This window comes from Falco cherrug, chromosome 2 (assembly GCF_023634085.1).
Source record: "Falco cherrug isolate bFalChe1 chromosome 2, bFalChe1.pri, whole genome shotgun sequence".
NCBI classification, from domain to species: domain Eukaryota; kingdom Metazoa; phylum Chordata; class Aves; order Falconiformes; family Falconidae; genus Falco; species Falco cherrug.
This window is the reverse complement of record NC_073698.1, coordinates 119,199,731-119,216,583: the sequence shown is the minus strand read 5'-3', so window position 1 is coordinate 119,216,583 and position 16,853 is coordinate 119,199,731. Positions and strand designations below refer to the sequence as shown.

The 16,853-nt window shown below is 40.8% G+C and overlaps 1 protein-coding gene across 22 annotated transcripts in view; it reads left to right on the top strand.

Moving 5' to 3' along the window:
* Positions 1 to 16,853, top strand: part of BBX (BBX high mobility group box domain containing) — a 145,792-nt gene that overhangs the window by 16,014 nt on the left and 112,925 nt on the right. For 2 of the 22 annotated variants that reach the window (XM_055701172.1, XM_055701173.1), the window contains exon 3: positions 15,632 to 15,889. The exons of 18 other annotated variants lie outside the window; for them this stretch is intronic. The gene's annotated coding sequence lies outside the window, so the exon portion shown is untranslated. Of the gene's footprint in view, positions 1 to 1,124; positions 1,214 to 15,631; positions 15,890 to 16,853 lie in introns of all 22 variants that reach the window. 2 more of the 22 variants (XM_055701175.1, XM_055701178.1) reach the window with 1 other exon arrangement.

Sequence of the window (16,853 nt, the reverse complement as noted above, 5' to 3'; positions counted from 1 at the left end):
AAAGTATAAGCATGGATGCAGTAATCTTAGAATAAAGGTACAGTATGCCACTGCAACTTTTTTCAGCTACAGAGACCAAAAAAAAGCAGTAAAATCTCTTTCACAAGGGTGTGCTTGTATTTCTGTAAATTTAGGGGCTTTTCCCATTCAAGGTATGCCGGTGACATTAACTGGTGTAGAACTGAAGCGCACTCACATGAATCACTTGCTAGATGTAGACTCGTGTCCTGGTGCCACAGTACTTGTACTGATTGTGTTCTGATACAGCTGAAATGACTTATTTTCTGAGGTAGACAAGCTCATAGGATAATGCATAAATTATACCCTGGTGGTGCTAGGAGTGATCCTGGAGTGAGTTTGTAGTAAAATGTGTCCCAATCACTGAATGAACTTCTAGAAATAAGACTGCAGTGCTGTATCTGGTACTCAAATATATTTGGAGGGATGGGTGAAAATATGTTCCAACTCTGTACTTACATTTTAGCAAGCAAATGGAAGGTTAGCACTTCCTTCTAGGATTCTGGTAAAGGCTGGAAATTGAGCCGGATGGAACAGAGAAAAAAAAACCCAGCTGGCTGGTGCTGCAGTTTTTACCATTAACTTGCTTCATGATCTCAGGCAGATTGCTTCCTCTTTCGTTCTCTTTCTCCATTTACAAACTTGGGATGGTGATGGCTTCTTCCTTTGTAAAGTGTTGTGCAATCTCTGGTGGAAAAACTTCATACTGAGTAGCAGGGCAGAAAGTTGAGAAGAGTTATCCAGATATAATTATTACTATTTTTTTAATTACTGTGTGTTGACTCATAGAGTAAAATAACAGTTACATTAATTGTGGTGGTACAATACTTGGGGGAAATTCTACACTGAGGCTTAGTTCTGTTTCATGTTGGGGAAGATCTAGAAGGGATGCCTGCTTCTTTGGAGAAATGGGCTTCAGGTTGACTTCTAAAATTTCATCCTACCAGAGTCCCAAAACAATTCATTTTCTAAACAGGTATATAAACAAAGTTTTAGAGTGTGTACTGTAGAACACAGGTGGTGGTGTCATTTGTTACATATTTTGTTAAAACAGCACATTATTAGGGTGTAATAACACTTTGCTCTCCTATTATATACTTTTACAGGGATCAACTAACTACATTTTACAAACATTTCAGAACCAGTGTTAACACCCCCATTTTGCAGTTAGCAGAGTAGACCCAGGGATGTTCAGGTAAGAGCAAATGGTTGGTGGCAGAGCCAAGTACAGAACTCCTGAACTTTCTGCAAGTTTCTACCTCACTGTTAAATTTGTTACACTACTTATCTCTTTGTTGCTACAACATCTGCCCTATATATGTGCACATATTACTTTTCTGTGTTGGTATGTGAAAAAAATGATGGTGAACTGTCATCTATCGATTTGAGGCTTACAGGTTAAATATTTGTGGACTTACTGAATCTGTTGGTCAAGTTCAATTCAGAATTCCTCTTCTGCATTTAAGAGCTTGTGCTGCATGATAGAAATATAAACTTTGTAGGTCAGAGCTTTTGGACCTGGTGTTTTGTTCTTCCAACCCAGGGTCTCTTCTTAATTCAGTGCAGTATGAATATTGCTCTTGTTCTTCTTACTTGTCTGAAAGTGACTTTTGTAAGGATGCATAAGCGTGTTCTGTTTGTTGTCCAAGATGTGTGAAAATGATAGAAACGTGTTTATGCTGGTTCCAGGCATGAGCTAAAATGTCCTACTCCTCAAAAGGGGTTTTTAGGCCAGGCTTGATCTGTACTTATGTATTTCAGAGTGTTCAGTTCAGCTCTCTGTCCTGAGCTGCTGGCTCTAAGGTTCGGCCCAGGTGGTCTGGAAGGAAGTCAGCATTGTGGCAGTGTGGGGTTTTGTGGGGCGCTTTGTAGTTCAGGTCCTAGATTTAAACTTGCGGTTTCATAGTAGGTCAGTAACAAGGAAGCCTAATGACTGTCTTTTAAAGCAGTTTAGACTGAGAATCCATGGATCTTGTGCTTTCTTTTCTTAGGCTAGTACTGTTCAGACCTGTGGACTTCTGTGCCAGCCTGGGGTTTTAAACATGTTCCACTTTCTCAGTTGGTACACAGTCTTGAGCATACCAGAACTCAATTTCATAGAAAATTCTTAATACCTTGTTCACCTTCTGATTTAAAATCCAGCCATCTGTGTGCTATATCGTGAAATAAAATGATAGAAAGCTAAGAAGATAATCGGTAAAAATCTGTAGATACCAAGGGAGTTATCCCCCATCCTTGCTCTACAGTTCCAACCAGCACTGTCAGTTTTTTGGGTTTTTTTTAACTGTTGACCTTTTTTTAAAATCCTGCCAAACTTGCTTCTTTTGGACTGACTTTTTCCTGTGTTGGTCTTATCTTTAAGACAAGGGCCATGTGGGATTTTCATCTGAGGGAGATGGAAAAGAGTTACTAGAATAAAAATATTTGTCTTCAAGGAAAAAAACACCTGAAAACCAATTTCTAAATAAACCAACAAAACAACAAATGGGGACCCAGCCTGTAGATCTTAAAGAACTTGGCCTGAAGAATGCTGGTCCTGCTTGCTTTTTCAGAATTGTGCTTCAGTTGTGGAGAGGACAAAGATCTTTATATACTTGGATTATTTTAGGGCCCAGTCCTGCGTTGTGTCTGTCATAGCAGTCTCCCTGAGCTACTGCAGTGGCAGGATTGAAGCCCTACATGCAGCTAATCTTACAGGGACCTGATCCTGCTCTGAGACATTTTGGCACAGATACTTGGGCACGTGCATGGTTCTGGGTAAGCTGTTGTGGCTTGGCATCGATGAAACAGTTGGTGAAGATGGATCTGATTGTGGATTCTGGTTTATGAAGCAGTGAGGTTCCTCTTGGAAATCTGATAAGACTTGTTACATACAGAAGTTTGTAAATTCTGTAACTGGAGTGATTTTTTTAATGTGTTTCTCAAGAAATGGAGACAGTTACATTCAGAACTTCCCTCTCTTTAAAGTGTAAGGCTAAACAGTTGACAGCAAAAGGACGTCAATGTGGGTATAGATAAAATAAAAACAGAAGGGGTAAGTGGCCCAGTAGTGGGGTGGTCTTGGTTATTTTTTAAATTACGCCTTCCTCCAGTTAATACATGAACAAAGTAATTTATTCTAATGGCTTGGAAAGTTCCCTCAACAAAAGTTTGCAGAAGTCAAATAATGTTTTTGAGGAAAAATAAATGTTCTGAGGAAAAAGTGAAACAAACCTTACTTTGACAGCTAGGGAGTAGTGTTTCAGATGGGAACCAGGCTGAAGCCATGCCATGATGCTTCCTTGACCAGATGCTCCTGACTCCTTGGAGAACTCACAACTTCAAGCACAGCTCATAATGCTGGTCAGTTTTTGCTGCTGGTGTGCAGAATGCTGTGGGCAACAGCAAGAACTGAAAATCATCAGGTACTTTTCAGTCTGCTGCTACTTGGGAGTTCTGTGATTATCAGGTCCAGCTAAGTTGCAGTCACCAAGAAGAGGACTTCTGGTCAGGGTACGAGAAGTCTCTGTGCTGCCGCTGGTTTCAAACCATCCTGAAGAGTAGGTTAGTAGCTCAACTCCCTGGTACTGCAGCTGGACTGCTGTGGGAGTGTAGGCAAGCAGAAAGTTAGCACAGGGACCTTCTGGCTGCATTGGTAATACTGCAGAATGTAGGACTAGTAGAGAAATAAAATGGGAATTAGAGGATATGGCAGGGTATGACTCACATCAAAGTGGAATTTCTTGTAGGGTCCTAGTTTTTTCCTCTCATGCTTTACGGTATTTGTGAGGCCTGCAGTAGGTGTTAGATTTCATCCGTTCTGGTGCTAGAGCATGCTATTTCTTTTTCTCTGTAGCCAGAATCTTACTTTTAGATACATGTCTGCAGTTACAGTGAGACTGACTTAACATCATGGTACACCAGAACAGGGAAAAGGCTGAACCAAACAGCTCGTGACGAGGCCATGCCTATATTCCCAATACCCGGAGTGAGGTGAGAGCATAGTGGTACGTGGGCTGTCCTTGCAAGGTGTTAGCTGTATGTTGGGCAGGGTATGCCCTGCAGTTGTGATTCCCTGATCATCCAGATTGAAGGCTTCTCTTCCCTGCCTGTTTGTCTGTCTGGGTTTCCTGTAGTGGAGATGGAAATGGGTAAGAACAACGGTGAGGAACAGTTTAGTATCTTCCAGACAATCAGGATGAAGGCACAACTCAGTCTGGGAGGTCTCCTCAGTATTGGAGCTGAGGTGTGATCAGAAGTTGTCACAGACACCTCTGAACTTTGGCTTCTAAGTTAACTGTATGGCTGCTAGAGGACTACAGGAGTATATAGGAGGAGATAACGCAGGGGAGGAACGGGACAGCTATTGGAGACAACCCCACTTATGAAGTGGCCAGGGAAGCTTGTGAGATTGTAAAACTTCTTATTCAAGAACACAGAATTTCTGTGCCAGCTTGATTCATTGCCTGCCATTTTGTCATTGTTCACTGTTTAGCAAAAATACATTCTGCTTATGGATGAAAGAGGACATTCCTTGTGTTATTTCCTTTGGCTGTGGATCTGTAATTATTGTTCTTGAGTTTATTTATGAGCTACTAAGGCCTTTATTAGAGATGGCTTGCTTGTGAGATCAGGAAGAGCTGTTCCTGTTTTGAGTCTGTTGACAAGTTTTCATTTACCAGAAGGAGGTTCCAAGGAGTTAAGTTTGCTACAGTTGGCATCGAGTACACAGCACGGTAGATCTCCACCAGGTTCAGTGAAGCAGTTCTGGTTGATGGTGGGGAAGAAGTGCTCCCTAGCAGTTCTTGCATTTCTGTGCATCTGTAACAAATCACTTAGCTCGGAGAATAGAAAGGAGCAGGTTCATTGAGGCTGTTGGTACAGTTCATGGAGTCACATCATCTGCACCCTCTGTGCTTTTTCATTTTAGAGATCTGGAGCAGCAGAAATTTTGCTTAAATAAGAGAACCTCATCTAATCTCTCTTCTTTTATTTGCAGCTACTGTTGTCTTTTGCACCTCCACAAAGTAGGTGTGACATGTTACCTGTCTGAGGGGACTAGACAGACATGTAAGACGTGAGAACAGAGATCCATGAATCTTCAGCTGCATGTTACTGTGTTGAAGAAAAAGTTCTTCCGTTGAACTGTGTCATTCTTCTTTGGAGAACTTCACTCATTAAGTGCCATGTATGATGGGGATGAGGAGGAACATAAAATAGAAAGTCAAATTGCAGTTAAAAAGTAATCATGAAGAATGAGATCTTTTGGAAGAACTGGGCACGTGTTATCACCATATTAAAAGTTAAGCACATGTTTAATCCCTTATAAGACTGAAATTATTTGGTTTCAAAATTGCACCTGACTGCAAGGATTGTCAACCTAAATTTGTATTATTTCTACATGGAATCTATTTCAAATATGTGAAATTTACTACTAGTGACAAATATTTGATCACAGTGTTACTTTAAACTTAGATGGATCAGCTTCCAAAATTTAGGATTCTTGACAGGTGCTTAAATACTTAAAACACCCTCCGTAAGATTATTAAATCCAGCAGTTCAACTATGTAAACAAAGCTAGGAATAATGAACCAGAAGAATACTCTGAACAGCATACCCTTTCCATAGACATGTCTCTCTTTATTTTAGCATTCACCATGTTGAAACAGAAGGAAAGTAACTCCTGAATGTTATTTTAACTGGCTAGCTTGCTGCTGAAACAAGCTTTCAGGGAAATCCATGGAGTCCCACAAGGTGGCAGGAGCTAACTGTTCTATGCTGGAGTTGTGATCTGAAGGAAAGTGAAAGTAATAAACTGATTTTGCTAGTTGCACATGTTCAAATCATGAGCAAGTTAGACCAGAATTTCCAAAACCTACCTTGTATAGGTGTTCCTTGGACTTCTGAATAATTCAGGCCAACGAACGAGATTCTATCCTCAAGAGTCGTACTTCAAAAGAGAAATTTCAAGCATTCTTACTTTGTCAACAAAAGGGATCTTTATTTTCACTTTGTGGTGGCAATTTGCTTGTAATGTGCCTCCTTGCTGTGAATGGAGAGCAAGGATGAAGCCACGCGGGGACTTGCTAGCATATGAGGTTCACAGTTTAACGACTTGGCAGCGAGCATCTCTTAACTTGAAAACTCCCCCTGATGTTGCGGGAATGCTGATCGGGAGGTGGGACACAGCAGCTGGGGCTGGGGGGCTGCGGAAGTGAAGGAGCTCTCTGCTGCTGCAGTGAGGCCGTAGGGATGTTTTTCTTTGGAAATGCTGAAGACTCAAAATGGCATTAAAAGTATCCAAGTTTGGGGATTATTGGAAGTAATCAAAACAGCTCATCATAACTAGGGACATGGTATTGGCTAGTATATAGAGCACGAGGCTGAAATTTATTTCTTTCTCTTCCCAACACCCTGATCTTTCTTGAGGCTGTTGAAGCTCTTGTTTCACTTTCTTGCTTTTGTTCCCACTTACCTGCTGATGGTCAGCGCTCTCCTGAAACATCGCGTCATCAGGAGGTAAAGCACTGCAGAAGAGCAAGGGGGATCATCAAGGATGTCTCATCAAAGGCATGATTTGAGACCTGTTGTTACATGTTCATGCTTGCTTAGCCTTGCACTTCGAGTTCGAAGTCTCTCATTTTTGTAAAATCTCTTGGGCCTACCCAAGAAGAAATCTGTGGACTAGGGTTTTAGTTGGCAGAAGTAACAGCAGACAAAACAGTAGTAAGATAAAGTGGTTGGTCCTGATTCGGTGGACCACAAGTGTTGCTTTTGAGACTTGTGAAGCTCTTGATTTGTGTTAAGAGATTTTATTTTAGATCAGTAAATGTCTGTTTTTATTTTTTTGAATGAGAGGATGGATCAGTGTATTAGCCAAGTATCTTCAGGAATTTGGACAACCCTGTTTATGTGAACAGACAATGCAATTCAGTAAGACTTAAGGTGAAATTGTGAATAGGTAGCTTTCTTAACCAGTAGACGGATATTAAGAGTAAAAATAAGTCAACTCTTACATGAAATTTCAGTTTTCCCATCCCATTTAGTGTCAATTGCTTTTTGTTATGCTGTAGAAAAAGAATGTAAGTATTTGTGACGGGGATGTCTGGAATAGCCACGTGAGGTAATTGAGTGAAAATTCTTCAATGCCTACATATGAAATAGCGGTGTTTCGTTTTCTAGCAGCAATAGAAGCAACTTACGAACATTTAAAACCAATTCTGTAGTGACATACAGACCTGTTGCACTAGTGTGCATCATCCAGCAAAATACCTCTGCCTTGTTTTGCTGACAGGGTTGACAGGATGTAGAGATTTGTGTTTTCAGCAGCTGCCATAAAGTAGCAGCATATACCATTGTCTTGCCAAAATACGGGAACTTCAGAAGTATAAAAAAAAGAAATTGTATACCTTTCAGAAGTATAAAAAAAATTTCTTTTTATACTCCTGTTTGCAGGAATGCGTGAAATTTAGGAAAATCTTTGTTGTTGGGGCTGACCTACATAATATGGGTGGATGCAGTCACATGATACTTACAATTTCAAAGTAAAAATTCTGTGATTTCCAGTGGTTACACTTTTCACTTGCCTCTAATGTGAGAAGAATTTTAGTTCTTACATCAACATCCTAAAGTCATGATTAGGAAAGTAAATAATTAAGCAAGGGCTCAGCATTTGATGAGTACACAGCTGAAATCTGGTTTATGCATGATTTGAGCATGATTTACATGGTTGTGTACCAATAGCATTGGACTGACTGTCAGTATTTAAATGACCATCAGTGTGAATGATTAAGCAGTTGGTGCTTGCTGAAACAAACTTAGCTATATCTGTCATTCTTCTGTTTGAAATTTTCAGTCGTGCGAGTGAGATAGACGCCTTGTGCCCACTGTAACTCAGAAGCAACGGGTCACTTACATTGACTTGAAATACTCAAAAAAACCCCACATACCTCTATGTAATTATGATGAAAGAAATAAGTTTTAAACTTTAAGATGGGAGATCATATATTGCCAAGATACCTGTGTTCAAATGTGTTTTTAAGGTCCACGTGCTTACAGCATACAGGAACTACACTTAATGTGGCTTGCAGAGTTTGCTACCTTGCTACAGTATTTTGAACCACGCAGTGGTAAAGTTTGATTCTTAAGTTTCTTTATGCATAAAAGGTCAGTGATCATGATCATACCAGGGGTAGAAAGAGTAGTGCAAGCAACTTGCTTTAATTTGGCCACAGAGTCAATATAGAAAAAGGCTCCCAAGTGTGTAGTGAAGTGTCTTACTGGGCAGAGTGGTGGCTTTCCAGGGAATGGTGGACAGTGGGTGGTGTTTCTCAGCAATGATAAATAAATGATCATGGGAGATTTCTGCTTTGTGGTGTACTTAAAATTATTACAGTGGACTGGGAGGGCCTAGTAAAGATTACTGAGTAGTTTGGCAGTTGATGGCATTTGCTGTATAACTCCAAATTGATCCCAATATTACTAGAGGAAATAGAGGTGGGAGGTGGTGAAGGGGACTGCAGAGGACATGTGCCTCTCCAATGTAAATTTCTTCCAGGAAACCCAGGGTCTTCCCTTCCTATCTGCCAAACCCTGTCTTAAATGTCTCAACTAATTCTGTTGATTCTAGTTAATTCAGGGACAATTGGAGTTGCCCCATCCACCAGATCCCCTACGGAGGTGCTGAGTGCTTTCTCTTTTCCATGACCTCCCTGGGAACGCAGGGCATCACTGGCTGCTGGTAAATGCCCAACTTACTTAAAGAGTCCAGCCAGACAAATAGGCAAATATATACTGCCTGTTTACTAACAAAAGTAAGTGTTTTCTGCATCCCTCCCAAGTCTGATCTGCAGCTGGATTTGAGGGCTTTTGAGATCTAGAGAGTTGTCTGTGCAGCCTGCAGGTTTGTAAAAGAAAAACAGAAAGATTTTTTTACTACCAACTTTTTAGAAGCACCTTGTTGCAATAGCATTTAAAAATGCAACCTATTAATAAAATCTGGCATAATCTAAAACCTCAAGGGTATGTCTACGTTGTAGACTGCTGTGTTTTGTATTATCTGAGTGTGCTTTCAGTAGGGTAGAACAAGTATCAGAAGTGGTTTGGCAGTGATAGCATGGAGCTCTGTGCACACTAATTTAACTTGCATTGAGTTAAGGGCAAATTAGCTCATGCAGAGCTGGGCTGGCCTGCTGTAGTTGGAGTCCTTGTACTCAATTAGTTGGTTTGAATCAGGTTTCTGTGTGTTAGGAGCGTAGGGCTGCTGAAACCATCTGGAGTCTTTGGGGTCAGTCACTGACAGTTGGTGCTGTATGCCATGAGGGCACGTCTTGGACATTCCTTCAAGATGCAAAATCTGATTAGTCCGCAGTAATAACTCTTCCTACACTAGCAGGTTGCAAATCCTGTTTATGGATTTCTTTTATAGCACTGGATGTTGAAAACAGTACTTTCTCTTGGGAAGCTATTATTCAATTAACTTGGTATTTATTTTGATACTTAAGTTTTGTTGTTGAAAGTGAAAACCAGTTGGGGAAAAGATCTGTTTATTAAAGGGCTAGTTCATGGGTTTTGTAGGAGTGGGGGAGGCAGGGGAGGATGAGTGTATTGCCTTTGGTTCTCAGGGTGGAATTTTTGCCCTGCTCCTTTGCCTTTCCTTAAAGAAGCCGTAATTGAAAACTAGAGTCCTTGGGAATGTATATGGAATAGAGAAGTAAGTCAGCACTGAGGCCAAGTTACCTGTGTTTATCTAAAGTATTTGGTGTGTGACAGTTGATTTAGTATCTATTTAGTATCTATTGCTTAAATAGATCAAACTGGTCTTCTAGTGACTTCAAGCAAGGCAGGTAAGTCCAAATTAAAGGAAACTGCAAATGTGATGACTGACTAGTTAATGCTCCGACTACTGTACCGAGCCTTGTGCTCTTGTACCAGCACAGTCCTTCAAGGCCATTTTTAACATTCTTCCCCATCCTTCCTCCACTCTCTTACAAAAAAAGTAGAATTTGGGGAAAAAAAAAATCAATACAGCGTTTAGTGTGCTGAAGACTTAAATTAAGTGCCCATTGACAGGGAATTATTATGTCTGTGTGGTTTATATACTGCTTTGGGGTACGCAGTGATGCAGTTAAGTTCACAACCCACATCTACACCCAAGTCAGAAGATAAAATTATAGTAGTTGAGTTGCTTTGACAAAAAGTGATTGTTGGAGAAGATGTTGAACTTCTCCAGGTTGGTTGTTACAGCAGCCTCTTGCGTCTAGAGGAGTGCACTTGCCCTTTCTCAGGACTTCCCAGCACCAAAGCTGGCCGTTGCTTGTGCTTTTCTTCCTCCTCCTGGGCTGTACCAGCCAGGGTCCCAGAGAGCAGCAGTGGTGGTTGGCTCGGTGAGAGACACAGGGGTGCAACTAATGACTTGTCTAAAGTTCAACAGCAGCAGCTGGAAGTTTTACTGTCTCCCATGGGCCATTGTACCTTTCTGTGGCAGTTCAAAATGCATTGGTAGCAAAAGTAGCAGTGGGTCAGCCCTGCAGCTGCCGCATTTCAGAGTGAGGTTTTCACGTAAATAGCTGTTACTGTGAACCTTGTGTTACTGGTGAGCCAGTGTTGTTACATCTGGCTTGTTTGTTGCTCTTCTGCATAGACCGAGGACAGTTTTGATCTATAAAGCATTGCATCCTTTGGTAACAGGTGACCTATCCTAAACTTCTTCCTGTCAATTAGAAACAAAACAAACCCCCCAAAAAAGCTGCTCGTATATTACAGAAGGGCCAATATATTAATGCTGTTACTGTGTTTATATTTATACAGGCAGGTAGCTAACATGTAGGTTGGGATCTGTGCCTTGCATTTGTGCTGGAGTGGCAGGAACAGACCCGCCCTCTTCTGTGGTGTCCCACAGATGTGTTTCAGACTTCAATGCAAGAAACCCATATGATTTTCCTTAATGAAGAGGCTTGCTGTATTTATATGTGCATCAATCAGTACTTTGCATAGAGCATTGACTTTTGGTGGCTGAACCTAGAATATTAAAAAAAAAAAAGTTTGGTTTGGGGGGTTTTGGGGGGCTGTTCATGTTTGAAGTGTGAATTTTGAATGTTGGTAATCTGTTTTGTGTTCTTTTCTAGTGAAGTGTTGCATAATAGAAACTTTTTTTAGCTTTACAGTCCCACACACACACTGGGGAGAAAACCACAGACCAGAGAACAAAAAACATCATTTTTTTAATTATTATTATTGAATGAGAAAAATGACTCATTTAGTTCTGGATAGTATGCTGACAAAACATAGAGAAACTCTTAGAGAAAACCATGTCATAGCCACTGATTCACACATCTGGCTTTGGCATCAGGTTTTTGGCTAAGAGTGGACAGCATCACAGGACATTATGGCGAATGTTTTGCTCTGGTGTATGAAACCCTGAGCAACACTTATTACTGAAGATGAAATGATAAGGTGTTTTTTTTTTTTTTTAAGCGAGTTTGCAATTAGCCAAGGCTAATTAATGGTTTTGCAGAAGCACCTTGAGTTTAATTTTGTTTGCAATCATTCAGAGGAATTAGTTGTTGGTAAAACAAAAGAACAGCTAAAGGTTGGGTGACATCTCATAAATCCATGGGGAGGGTGGAAAATTTACTTTATTTGCTGGATTTGCATGTTGGGTACTGTATTTACACAGAGCTTTCTTGCTGGCATAACCCACCCCTCTCACATTCCCAGGGAGGAGTCCTCTGTCCTTGCTGATGGCTGCAATGGCCTTGGCTGGGCCCAGCCACCCTCCTAGCAGCCCTGCTTCCCGGGGGTGGCTGTGCCAGGCCCAGCTGCTGCCAGAGCCCCGGTGTGTGCTGGTGTACCCCTGCGGCAGGGAGGGTGGGCTACCGCGACCCCTCTGCCAGCGAGCGAGGGCGGGAGGGGAGCCTGCAGAGGTGGGAGAGCAGCTATAGCTTAAACCACTGTAAGCACAGCGAAAGGTCAGTCTGGGTTTGTTCTTAAGTTAAACTGAACGAAAACTATTCACTTTTCCAGAAAGCATGTTTAAGGAGGGAAGTAAAACCTGGATGTGCCAAGAATGGGATGGCAGCCCACCTGTAGGGACCTGACCTCTCTGTGCTCACTCCCTCTCTCGCTTGATGCTGCCACAGAGACTGATCTCCACTCCTACCGGGGCTGGCACAGTTGCCAGCTGTCCACAGATGTGGACAAAACACTTCAAGTCACTTGCCTGTTTTCTATATCTTGCGTACTTTGTTCCCCAGCTTCTTCCAGTGCCTACAGAAATCTTGTCAGGCTTTTGGCCCTTAAATCTAAAAGGAACGAATCGGAGATTACACTCTAAAACAGAGCTAAACTTCAGGATTTTGACAAACATGATAACTGGTGGGACCAAGTTCCAAAAATCTAAGCTCTAGTTCTGGTGCTAAAGTCTTACGTTGCACTTGATTACTATCTTAATAATTAATATTCAGATAAGTGCTGAACTTGGGCTTTCTAATGTGCAAGCTAATACTGTAACTTGAAAAAATCACAAGTGTATCCTGAGTGCAGAACTCAGGCTGCCATAGTGGTTGTCCAGCACTTCATTAAAACAAATGAAATTTGAAAGATTTATTTTTGTATGTGTCAAGTTTTGAATTCAGTACTTGGTGAATGACATGTGAAGCTGGAGGAATTTTATTTTTTTTTTCTGAAGAGAAGGTGACACTGTTGGCCTAAACACTGAAGGATTCTGTAAAAACAATTATGCATACTCTAAAGGAAATCATTTAGATAAATAGTTGTGTGTAGTGGCTGTTTCTAATTGAGCTTGATGTTTTATCACAGTTTTCCATTTAGGAGGGAGGATAGGAACCATAAAACTTGATGCAAATTAGCAGAGTGAAATAGCTTTCTTTGCAACTGCTCTTTGAACCTTCGCATCTCTTTTAAGAATATGCTTACAGAATATTGCAGCAGTACCTCTAGGAAGAAAACTGGGTTGTTAGAAAAACCAGAAACGTGTCTTTCTAATAAATTGTTTCTGATAGAACTAGAAAATAAAGAAGATTATACTAATGCAGTTTTCTTTTTAAAAGTCTGTTTTGCATTTTAATCTCATGGAGAACAGCTCTTGTTGTTCTTAAAGCAAAAATCAGACAAAATCCTCCTAATTTTAATAAATGCTGATATTGGAAATGTGTGTGTGCGGGGGGGGGGTTGTGCTACATGCAATGTATGATCTGCACGTTGTGAGAAGTAACTTCTGCATCTCTAAACTTGCCACTGTCTTGTTCTGGTAATAAAGCTAAAAAGGGGGCAAAGGTGTTAGGATTTTATTCTGCCGCATTGTATGTAGTATCTGAATGCCTTCCACCTATAGCAGAGGAGAGCTGGGATTTAACTTCTCAGGATAACAGTGTGGGGGAGGGCTAAGAAGGGACAGCATGCTGCTTGTGGTAGGATTTTTGGCTTGGGTATTTTATGTGTTATTTATGTATGACATTTGTACCTGAAGTTGTTCTGACACTTGCGATGTGTGGGTGTGTGTAGTAGGTAGCGGGGCAGTGGCTTTCTGGTGGTGGAAATCTGCAGCTGCATGTATGCAGTTAATACTACATAGCTCAGAAGGCTTTTGTGTGTACATGTGCATATATGAAAACATTTGATCCAACCTCTAAGAAGTGCTGAGATCGAGGAATCATTAAAATGATGATTCTGCGATTTCTGAATACACAGATTGTTGATGGTGTTTCCTGGAATGTTTTATGATTGAATTTATCTTTTTCAGTGTTGTATTAACTGTGTGGTATTGCAGAGTTATATAAGCGTTGGATTGGGAGATTGTATCCATTTTGAGCCGAGTAGTGACTTTGTTTAGATTTAGTGATTAATATTTTATTTCTTTGTGGGATAGGAATAAAATACGGAGCTTCACTGGAGATGATAATTTATTGACATTGCTGCAAACTCCGTATGTATACGTGAGCACAGTTCTTTTGTGCATTTTGCAGGAGGCAAGATTACACTAGTAGACTGGTACTGCAGATTTGATTGGGGAATTGTTCGGATGTCTTCACTGACAGTCACTTCCAGGTTAAGTTTTGGACCATTTTAAATGTCCTCTCAGAATGTTTCCTTGACTGTTTGCTGTTAACATTTCCTTGCCGGTTAGCAGGAGAAAGCTTTCAGCCATGCAAGATTCATCAGTGTTACTTTTTCCCTTTGTATCTTCTTTCACCAGGTTTTCCTCATCTTGGTCACTTTCAAACAAATTTTAATGCTCATAAACTACCAGACTAACAAGCCAGGAAAAGTCGTCATGTCAGTTCAGGAGAAGATAGGTAATACTGATGGAGTGAGTAAATTTGTGATCAGACTGTCTCCAGGTTGGCTTATTTTAGATAAATATAGAGACAATTTGGTACCTAATCTCCATTTGCCTTCAATATAAGAGATGAGAGGTCAGAAATAGTCATGTATAAATGAATTTTGACAACTGTAGTTTAAGCAATACAAAATTTTCAAGTTAATGTTAAAACAGTGCAGAACAACTACTTGATTGAAAGTGCCTGGACTTCTAAGTGTATGTGAATGAGTTTAAAGTGCAGGAGTGCATACACCTGTAGGTGCTTGCTCCTTCCTACTTCATGCCTTCTTTCAGAGGTGGGTTTTTATCTTGTCTAGTAGCTAAAGGATGATTATACGTTAGATGATCCCTGTTCATGACCATGTTTTTTTCCCTGCAAGAAAAAAGCTGACACAACTTAAAGTAGTGGGTTTTCAACATTTTTTTTTTATTATTATTACTTCAAAAACACTAAAAAAATGTCCTATAGATGCCTGAAGAATGAATGTAAGCCTACCAACAATGGGCTGATCTTCTTAGTTACTTCTGGAGACCCATAGGAAGTAATGCCAGCAGTGTAAAAACTGCTGATTGAACACTGTATCTATACGGAAATTGGAGACCTCTGGGCAGGGTAATAACACTAGCCAGCAAAGAGAGTGACAGAAATCTAACTGTTTGGTAGCGTTAAGTACAAGCTGTTTCACTTTGAGAACAGTGGTTGCCTAAGAAGGACTTTCACGGTCCTGCCCCTGAAATCGTACAAATGATAAACTTTGATTTGAAGATGTACTTGTTATTTTGATGACCTCAGTCAAGGAAACTTAGAAGAGGCAAAGAAGCAGAGAGTAATTACTTGAAGTACAAGTAGATGCTACTCTAGTTTCTCAGGGAAGTTGCTTGCGTAGAAAGGCAAGGTTAAAGAAATGGAGCTTTTTGTACTGAAAACAATGCAGTACTTTAACTGGTGTCTCTCCAGTTTTCCTTGTACGACCTGTTTTATCTTAAGGATGAAGCCTTTTCAATAGTAAGACTGAAGTGGACTGATAGAGGAGGGTCTTTCAGAACACTTATAAAATTGTTTGCAAAATAAGTAATAGCAAGTTATTTAAAAACATGTATGAGAATGTTTTAGGTCGTTACTAAGTCAAGATAGACTGAAGTTAAAGATGTGCCTTTGTTGTTAGAGATGTGCATTGCAGATGTTAAAGATGGACCTTAAGTGATTTGTACGTCAACCTCATAAACTGGTTAATGATTTTTATTTGCTAAGAATACTCTTGGTTTTTTTAAAGTGCTTCTGGTGTTTTCTAGGTTTCTGGAATGAATTGTCCTTGGCTGTCACGTCAAGCGTGCCAGAGTTTGCTGCTCTTTATCTAATGAACTACTGTGACTGGTGTACATACGTACTTGAACTGAAGAAGTAGAAAGGAGGCTAGAACGCTGTAGCAACAGTATACCTGGCTGGTATTTGTGAGAAATGAGAAATGCCCTTTCAAAACTCGAGTATCAGTTTGAATAGCAGGGGAAAGCCAGTACTCAGCGCTGTAGAATCTCTCTTCTAGAAAGCAGGTAGGAAACAGCTTCTCTGAAATGCACAGAATTATCCTGGGATTGGAGGTGTGCTTGTCAGCTCATTTCTCTCTGGTGTGGTGGACTCATTTATCCAGCAGTATTTATATTAGAAAAGGTTTGTGATTATTTGCTGTTTCTCTTAAGTTGAGCTCTTACCTGTATTTTAACCTTGACTGCTGCTGGTCCACACAGCAGCACCAGCACAATATCCCATGCAGGTTTTGTGGATTCTTGGTTTTAATATTCACTAAATCTGTTCAGCTGAGTGTATGAATGACATTCCTAGTTCTGATATAGTTCTGGCTTTAAACTATATGTTTTGTTGGTAAGGAAGCAGCTGTATGTCACTTCAGTGCTGATAGTTTCCCCAAAAATAATGAGTAAGTTCTCCTGGGAGTGAAACTAGAGTGTCTCAGTATACGAACGAAAAGGATAAAGCTGCCAAACTACACCGGCTGTAGTGCAGAAATGGCATTGACGTTAAGGTGGATGGGGTCTGGCATGTTGCTGCTTATATGCTGTCTGGCCTAGCCTGCATGCTGAGATTTAGGCTGCCTTTAGTCTCCTTGTGGCACTGCTGATGTTGCTGCAGCACCTGCAGATAGGCTGCAATGAGGCTTTGCATCCATTCAGTCAGCTGACTACTCCATCAGAGTAGCTGTAGATACGGATGTATGTCTCCATCTCCATTAAACTTGCAAACCGAGAAGTTAAGTGTAGCTGCAGTCACCAAAGGTAGGCTGTGAGCTGGGAAGGCTGAAGATGAAGGCATGGGTCTGTCTGTCCACTTTTGGAAGTGAAGGCCATCGGGCTCTGCAGAGGTAGGGCGAGAGGTCTCCCTGTGTCTCAGCTCAGCCTGGGTTTGACTGCAGGCTGAGCACAGGATGCTCAGCTTTGAAACAGTGGCAAAAAGTGAACAAGGCACAGTGAATTTCAAAGGAGTCATTTTGAACTTTGTTAA